At 27.0% G+C, this 10,038-nt stretch overlaps 1 pseudogene; it reads right to left on the bottom strand.

Annotated features, from left to right (window-relative positions):
* Positions 1–7,142: 7,142 nt before the first annotated feature.
* LOC107868575 lies at positions 7,143–9,776 on the bottom strand (annotated as a pseudogene).
* Positions 9,777–10,038: the final 262 nt, after the last annotated feature.

Raw genomic sequence — 10,038 nt, 5'->3', positions numbered from 1 at the left:
TCAATTTTTGGATGAAGGAAAACCTCTTTATGAAGAGAAAAATGAATAAATTAAATTTCATTTTTTTGACTTAATTATCGATTAGAAGATTTAGCTTGTATGAATTATTATTGACTTGATACCAATAATGAGCTATTTCAGTATCTTAAAAATACATATATATATCCACGAATAAAATTAATTGTTAGCCTTGTCTCACATATAGAGTATTTGAAGTGTCATTAGAGTTGTCAACGATTGGATCCAATTTTATAGCTTGTAAATTTTAGATGAAATTTTTTAAAAACTAAGTAATTATATTATCTTTGATTAACTAATTATATTAAATCTAAACAAAATTTTAATAAGTTTCACACAAGCTTATCTTAATCAAGTGCTATGAGAATTAGTATTTATTATGTGTCTCAAATCAATTTCATAAAATCGCTATTATAGCTATTATATGTCCTTTAATTTGTTATTTTCTAATAGTACACAAAAATTGTGGTCGAATAATTTTTGTGTTCTAAATTTTAAAGATAAAGTATTTTTATGTCACAAATATATCAATTTTTAAAATTAAATGACGTTTATGTTTGAATTTTTTGATGTGATAGAATCAATGTTATGTAATAGCAGATAAATTTTACCTATCTTTAATTTCAGCTATCCAATTTTTCAATTCTTTTTAATTTTCACCTACAACATGCCTAGTGTAAGTGAAAAAATTATTTTTCACACGATAAAAGTTAATTTAGCAATAGTAACCTCAGCTTGTAGCCGTAATAAATTATTTCAAACAAAATATTATAATTAATCAATATTTCTACTTCTGGTTATTAGGAAATGTGAAAACAATTAAATGTGGACATAGTTAATTTTTATTCAGAGTACTAAGAGATTACGACAATGGTTAGCTTAATAGCTATAATGAGTGATTATTTTGGGTTGATGTTTATTAGGGTCAACAATTATGAACTCTATGATTTTTATAATGTGTTAATATCTATCATGTCTAAAGAATTTTGAATTTAGACAATCGTTATAGAAATATTTTTTAATTATATTTTTAAACTATTTAAATATGTCGTTCGATTTCTTTAAACATAAAAATAAAATCACGTAGTTAAAGTACATATTAATAACAAATGTAATTAATGATTCACCAGTTAATAATTATATTTTTAATTCACCAGTTAACAAACATAATAATTAAAGTATGTAGGACCGCAAGACCATAACATTAATGTGTGACTTTCTTGAATTGATGTTTAATCAATATCGACTTTTTTTGAACTATATAATTTTTATTTTGTGACGATATCTATCATGTCTAAAGTAATTTGAGCTTTGACTATCACTATTGAAATATTTTTAAACTATATTTTTTTTAGAAAAAAACTATTCAAATATGTAGTTTAAATTTATATAAACATAAAATTTAATATAGTTCCTTAATTAGAAGTCATATATATTAACAAAAATATAAATAATGGTTCCTAAGTTATCAAATCGGCGTAACATAGTGACGCAAGACTACAACATCAATGTATGACTCTCTTAGATTATTGTTAATTAAAGTCGACACTTATGAACTATATGATTTTATAACTTGCAATGTCTAGCACGTCTAAAGTGTTTTAAGTTTTTATCAAAATATTTTCATATTATATTATATTAAAAATTGTTTAACAATGCAAACTTTTAGTTTTAAAACTCGTAAATAATTTTTATTATTTTCTTTATGTATTTTTCTTATCATTTATATATAATTCAAGTGTAAGATTAACATAGGGTAATTTTTCTTTCAACTAAGAAAATTTTTATGCGAAATTTTCAAATGTTATGTTGACTTCTTTCCGCTCTACTTCTAAAAATAGATAGAAAAGATTTGAAATGAAAAAAAAAATCGTTCGAATTATCATGAGAAAATTATAGCATAATTAAAATTGTACAGTTGAATTCATAAAAAAATAATTAACTTTTTGTGTTGGAAATTTCGATAATTACTTATTTTATGTAATACTAAACTACGAAGTAGATTTCAACAAAAATAAAAAACTAAAAGTTATTCAAAATATTGATAGGTTTTAAGCTATATATCTATACCTCCTATTTTATCTATATAAAATAAAGAGATACAAAATTTAAAATTAAAGATTAACAAACTAAGAATTATTTATATGATAAAACACATAATTAAGTAGATATTATACATAAATATATAACGTTAAACTAAAAATTTCAGATAATACTACTTTGGTCACACTGATTTTGGATATATGAGAATACAATTAATTAATTTTATATTATTATTTTTATCCTAGACTATTCTTTTCAAGCAATAAGTACTATGCAATCATATTTAAGAAAATTTTGTTAATTTGTCCATTTTCATGTATTGGGATAGTTTTCAATGTATTGAAAAAGAGTAGTAAAATAAGTAATGAAAGAATTTTAAATTTAAGATGAAGGGGTAAAAATGTCCAAAAGGAAACTAGTTTATAGTATGAATAGGATTTATTACTATTATGGCCAAATTTTATGACCAAAAGGATTTTTCCAATAATTTCCACCATATGAACCAGTGATGGTAAAAGCCAGTAGCGTCAAGGTACAAAAACAAAAAATCTCCGGATAAAATAATAATTCCGAGATAAAAATTTTAATGCATGTTTGGTTGGTAATATTCGGGATAACTTATCCCGGACTAATAAATAGTACCGGGATAAGTTATCCACTCATTTGGTGGGATAACAATCCCATCATTATTTATTCTTGGGATAAAATTAGAAAAGGACATAATAGCCCTCCAAATTCTTAGATTATCACTCTCTCTCTCTCTCTCTCTCTCTCTCTCTATATATATATATATATATATATATATATACACATACATACATACATACTAGTTTAGGTATACGTTCTTCGCGCGTGTACCTCACTTTATTGAGTTCAAACGTTACACTAAATAGGATATTTGTTTAAATAATAAAGATGAACACTATAATTAAATTCAACATCTTTTGGGAAATTTATTTAATTAAACCTAACCTTTACCAAAAAATTTCTCAAAGCCAATCGACATTCATTTACCACCTGTAAACTGCAACAAAACAATACGATGATATAGACATCAAAACAATATAATTAAATCTAACTTTTACATAAAATTTCCTCAAAACCGTTTGACACTCATCTACCAGCTGTAAATTATGACAAAATAATACGACAATAGAGATATCAAAATAATACAACTAAACTTTATCTTTACACAAAAAGAATCCTCAAAACAGAGATATAAAAATAATACAATTAAACCTAACCTTTACCTAAAAAATTCCTCAAAGCTAACTGACATTCATCTACAACCTGTAAGTTCATCTAGGACTTGTAAACTACATTACAAAGCTTCAATTTTGATGAAAATAATTTTTATCTGGGCGAAAATTTTGACACTAAAGAATACCTTGAATGAAAACAAAGAAGATATATATATATATATATACACACACACACGCACATGTTGAATTATATTATATTGATAAAATAGTAAAGAAGTTGAGGGTTAGAAAATTAAGCATCCATCAATCTATACATGTAACCGGATCAAGTTAGATGAGCATCAATCATATTTTCACAATAAGTAAACCAGTTTCTTCTCTAGTTTAATGTGCATCTCAATATTTATAGAAGTATTTTCTTAATAGAGTCCTATTTTAGGAGTATTTCTCTAATTGAACAGTACAAAGAAAGATATTAATTGATTCTCCTTTCATATATTTTATGAGTCCCATATATTTTAGGAGTCTGATTAATATAATAAAAATAATTAAATAATAAATTGAAGAAAATAGTGAAAAGACAGTTTTGTCTAAAGTAAAGACTTTTAATGAAGGACAAAAAGTTCAAATCACTTTTCCAAGGGTCTTCACACTTTTAGTATATATATATATGTATTACTTTTTTTAATATAAAATATAAGGTATTTGTATAACGAGATAGGTTAGATTTTAATGCGAATGAATATAAAACTTATCATATGAAGTTCAAATTTTTAAATGAGATGAAAAAATAAATAACAAAATTTTGTGTATAATATTTTATTGTTTCTACACAAGTTTTTCATCATTTTTATTTTACTTTTTCTACCAATTTACTCAAATAGTTTTATCTAAAAATCCCCCCAAAAAATATAACTACTACATGATTCATTGTTAAATATGTTTTGGAGAAAGTAAAAAATTCAAACTTACAAATAAAGAGAAAAATCATATGAATCAAATAAATAATTTTTTATGTTGAGTAATAGAGAATCTAGCTAGCTATTATTTTAAAATCTTTTTCAAAACTATAGCTAATAACATTTTTTTCAAATGATTTTACTATATATATAGATATATATATATAGATAGATAGATAGATAGATATTACTTTACTTTACTTTACTACTATGTATAAGAGAGAATGTGAGATTTTAGTAGTCCTCGCATCAATTTTTTTTTTTTAATCATTTTATCCTAATTTAAATTTTAATTACTCAACAAATTTTCATTCATTTTGATAAATTTGAACAATTATATGAGCTTATTAAATGCTACAAAAGTGATGAGTAATAGAAAAATGATAGTGACACCATAAAAATTATTTATACAATTAAGTTCAAAATTGATCCAAGGATTTATTGTTTTTCTATTTTATAGAAATGTTTATTAATCGTACTTTAGATTTTTATTTTTCCTAAGAAATTTATCATGGACATAAATTTTTATTTTTCCTAACAAATTTATCATGGACAAATTATTAAAGTATGTTGACATTCCCTTTCTAACTTAATATATTCTTAATTATAAAATAAAAAAATATTTTTACATTTAGCTAAAAATATTTGAAAATTTATTTTTTTTTAAAATATAATTTGACTCTCCAAATATTAATGATACTAAATAATGAAAAATGAGAGTAATTCTTTTTCACATTTTTTGATGATGAATTTTTTTAACAAAAAATTAGATTATCAATATTTTATGGAATTTAGAACAAAATAAGCAATTTAACATGAAATATTAGAGATTCATACACATTTAAGAAATATTTTATTTATGAATATATTATATGTTAAATTTATTTGAATAATTATTATGTTTATTTATATATTTTAATTTCTCTAAAAAATAAGAAAAATGTCAACTCCATTGTTGAATTACATATTTTAAATTAAATAGTTTTTTAATCACTTAAAAATTTATATTGTATATATCAATTAAAATAAATTTTAATATTCTATATTATATGAGTGATACGTGTTTAAATGAAGTGACATAAACAACATATCATCTTTTACTTTAACAAACTTAAGTTGGAAGTTTTTATTTCAAATTAAATAATATGTAAGATTTTTTTTAAACACACAAGGCATAATCATGGGAAGGCACACACAAAAAATTAAATTTAAATAAGATGAAAGTTTTATTTTTAAAATACACACGATGTAGTTATGGAAATGCACAAAAAAAAAAAAATTAAGCTAAATAAGATGAAAGTTTATCTTTAAAAATAAAAATTTTAAATATATATATATATATATATATATATATATATATATATATATATATATATGAAAGTTAAATAAGATGAAGGGTATTTTGGTAATAAATTAATTTATTTTTAGAAATTATACCATGCATATTACTTTGAATACAACAAACCAAACACTCAATAAAAAATAATCCCAGTATAATTAATCTCAATATAACTTATCCCAGCATAACTACATTTCCAACCAAACGACCCTTAAAGACTTCAAATTTTATTTTTTTTATCGATACATATAATATTGTAGGGAAAATAACATTTTGATCCCTCAACTATTAATCGGTCTTCAAGAACATTTTTGGTCAACATTTTAGTGTGGATCTTCGCTTTTATTTTTCAATTTTTTTTAAGCTCTCACTCTTTTGTTCCTTCACCCCGGTGACTCAATCTCACAATTAGAACAGACTGAATAATAAGGCCACTAAAACCGGCTCGTAATTCCATGAATCTATGGGGTGCATAAGTCATGTATTTTCAATTTTATAATTTTAGTATTAAACAAATTAGAAAGAGCAAATTTTTAATAATAAATCACCATATATATAAAAAGAATATTATAATTATTATTTCAGAAAGGTAACACCACACACACAAAAAAATAAAAATGATAATAGCCGAGATAACTTTAAATTGAAAACATCATTCATTTCATCATTGATCTCATCAATATCTACTAGTCCTTCCAACCCCTAACTAATATCTGCACTGATTATTGTTGTTTATATAAGGGTAAAGATAAAAAGTGTAAGACCAATTGAAAAAAAAAAATTAATAAAAGTTTCCTTAGAAGATAATTTTATGAAATCTCTATCCTATCGGTTTCAGGTATAATTATCTAACAAGCTATTTATGGCAGTCATTTTCTCTGTGTTACATTATTTATTTTTATATGATAGGAAAAATCACAATAACAATAGAAAAAAATAATGGCATAAAGTATAAATATCATCACACTACTAAGAAAACATCATTTATTGAAAAAAAAAATACTTTTAAAACAATAGCTATCAAATCTAACGCCCAAAACACATGCTTCTACGCCGGAAGCAGTGGCGGATGTAGAGTAGAAGGTGTCGGTTCCCGAGAACCCACACCCGCTACCGTAAGGCTTAAAATTACATAGAAAAATCGTCAAAAGTTATAAATATTAATAGGTGGGAACTCATAACTAAACCAAGGGATAACTTAGTGGCAGGAAAGGAGCCCTTGGAAACCTACAAGTTTGAAATTCTGCATCCGCCTCTGGCCGGAAGTTCATACGTCCTATGGATATATACCTTTCATTTTTGATATGCCCCGTCCCGAAACTCGCCCTGAGACTTCCCAAAAACCCCTTCGAAAATACTGGTACCAATATAAATTAATACTACTTGAATTTTGTCGCAGAATTCGACAGAGGATGTGATACAATAGATAAATTCCATTACAATTTGAAAGGAGAAGGAAATAAACATACAAAGATCCCTTGTATATTATTTTCAAACCTCTAATAACTAAAAAGAAAAATCTCTTATAAGACATGAATAAAACTTAAATATAACTTTGTGACTATCGAAAATATCAGTATTTCATTCATAAAGATTGAAATTCAACCGTGGAGTAAGGTGAACTTCGAGTGGAGAAGCTTTACGAATTGTCAATCCAAAACTCTCACTCATATCAATTAATTCATCTGAAGGCCTCTTAATTTCAAACCTTTGTAGCAATACAGCTAACACATAGTGCACAACTTGAAGAGTCAAAGAAGTTCCGGGGCACATTCTTCTTCCGCTACCAAATGGAATTAACTCGAAATGATTTCCTCTTACATCGACATCCATATGAGTCGTAAAAAACCTCTCTGGCTTAAACTCATGTGGATTTGGCCAAATATTCGGATCATAATGAAATTTTCAAATGTTCACTAATAAGCGAGTGCCTTTTGGTATATCATAGCCACTAACAACGCAATCCTCAATCGACTCGCGGGGTAGCAAAACTGGTGCGGCTGGATATAAACGGAACGATTCGTTAACAATAGCCTGAAGATAAACTAAGTTCTTGATGTCCGATTCTTGGACCCATCTGTTCTTGCCGACATGAGTGTCTAGCTCATCTTGAGCTTTTTTTAGTGATTGGTAGTTGTTTAGAAGTGAAGATAAAGTCCATGTCAGAGTTACCATGGTGGTGTCTACACTTGCCAATAGCATACTCTACCAATCCAAAACAAAAAAAAATAAAATCAACAGTTTATTTTAACAAAATACTAACATAATTAGGGAAAGATTAACATTACTCCTATGTATCCCAATTTATGAACAACCTTTTCCTATTAAGTAATTCATAATTTCAATATCTCATGACTATCACATGATATATATAAGAGCACAAAATTTAAACAATAAAAGCACGAATATAGTTCAGTATCATACAATTCAATAATTATTTTTTAACTTTTACGAACTCCATGTTTAGGCAAATTAAGACAAATTAATAAAACGGAGTCATGACTCATGAGTATATATATAAGTCATGTATGCTATTCTAACATGGTAAATTTAGAATTTTTAGAACATGAGTGTATTACTAAACTCAAAAAAAAAAAAAGGAAAAATTGTTTTAAATAGGATTTGATGTCTAGTCTTCTATGTAAACAACTCAACATTCAATCTAGTGTGCACATTTAATCTTCTTGTTGCATGGCACCTGCATATAATATTATACTAATTCTAAAAAATATATTCACAAAATACCTAGTTTTACATAGAGATTATGGGTTCACCTGTCCCATATTTAGCCTATAAATTCACCCTTGCTTCTATTAACACAATTATCAGGTAACTTTATTCGCCAATGCTTGGAGCCTTGAACAGAGTACAAAAAGTTACCGAATTAATGTATTTGCCTCCAAAATTACCAATCTAGTATTTGCTAAAAACAAATTATTGTAATTTAATTTAGATGTGTTTTTAAGGAGGGTAACTAAGAACTTACCATACAAGTAGCTTTGATAATGGTATCAGAATCAAAACCACCAGGAAGATCTTTGTCTTCACAAATGGACAACATGACATCCATGAAATCTTCTTCATCCCCACTTCTATTTACCCTTAATTTCCTCTTTCTTTTGTGTTCCACTAACCACTCTTCGCCGAGGCAGTCTATTTCTTTAGCAGTTTCTTTCAAGGCCTTTTCATGGCCTCCAATATCCAGCCATCTTAGGTAAGGTAAAAAATCAGCCACAACAAAAGCCCCCAACAATTCAAAACTTCTCCGAGTTGCTTTCTGAGCCCTCCTTTTTCTTCATCTTCATCACCTGTCACACAGGCGAATCTAATATTTAATCGTTAGGGTTAAAGATTATTTGAAACAAAACATTATACCTGTACAAACATTCACGGATTTTTGTCATAGAACTGATCACTTTGCAGTCTTATCTATCAAAAAATAATCACTCTCGGAGTTTTAATCGCGCTGGTGAAACTCCGCATGACAACATCCTGCGGAAGTTTCATCTATGAACTTGAAACTCCACTACAACATCCTAAAGGAATTTCATCTGTAAAGTTGAAACTCCATAATGATGATTATTTTACTTATATTACATAAGCTAAAAATTTGCCTGAAATTTACCCAATTTTAACATATATAACATAACTAAATAATCATATACCTTTGTATTGTACTCCAAATAGCATCTTCATCATAATGTTCACAATTAAATTTCCAAACCATTCTTTCATCTCCATCTTCACAACTCCATTTAAATTACTACCCTTATCATAAATCTATTTAACAGCTGATTTTACTTCAAATTCTCGAATGTGGCTAAACATCTCAGTTCGCCTAGCTGACAGCAATTCAATTGTGCCTATCTTCCTTATCTCTCGCCAGTACGACCCATAAGGTGCAAACGCAAACATGGCATAACTATAACCTAAGATCTCTGAAGCTAAGGTTTTGGGCCTATTTGCAAAGGCCATATCGTTTGTGGTAAAACATTCTTTAACTATTTTATGATCACTCACAACTACTGCTTGATTTACTCCGAGTTTTAATTGGAAAATAGGCCCATATTTTTCAGCCATATGACTGAGTACTTTGTGAGGTATTTGAGGTCCATTGAGGAGGTGGAGATGACCGATAATCGGCCATGCTCCGTCTGCTTTTGGTACATTCCTACTCGGCCTTTTAGCTGAGGAGCAGATGAGCAAGAAATCCATGGCTATAGTTAATTTGTTAAGTAGTCACTGCACTTTAAATTCAGAAGTAAGGATATATATTTAGTAAGCTAACCAATATTAACAAATGTCAAGCTTGATGCAGTAAATAATTAAAGTGGGGACAGTACAATAATCAGTAGTATTAAAGAATGACCGTGTGATGCACTAGATTAAGAAGTGGAGATAGTGCAATAATCAATATTAAAAAATGGCAGCTTGGAGAACTAATTTAAGTGAGGATGGTATTAAAAAATGACAGTTT

The sequence above is a fragment of the Capsicum annuum genome, chromosome 4, assembly GCF_002878395.1.
Source record: "Capsicum annuum cultivar UCD-10X-F1 chromosome 4, UCD10Xv1.1, whole genome shotgun sequence".
In the NCBI taxonomy this organism is placed as follows: Eukaryota; Viridiplantae; Streptophyta; class Magnoliopsida; order Solanales; family Solanaceae; genus Capsicum; species Capsicum annuum.
This window is presented reverse-complemented; position numbering and strand designations above follow the sequence as displayed.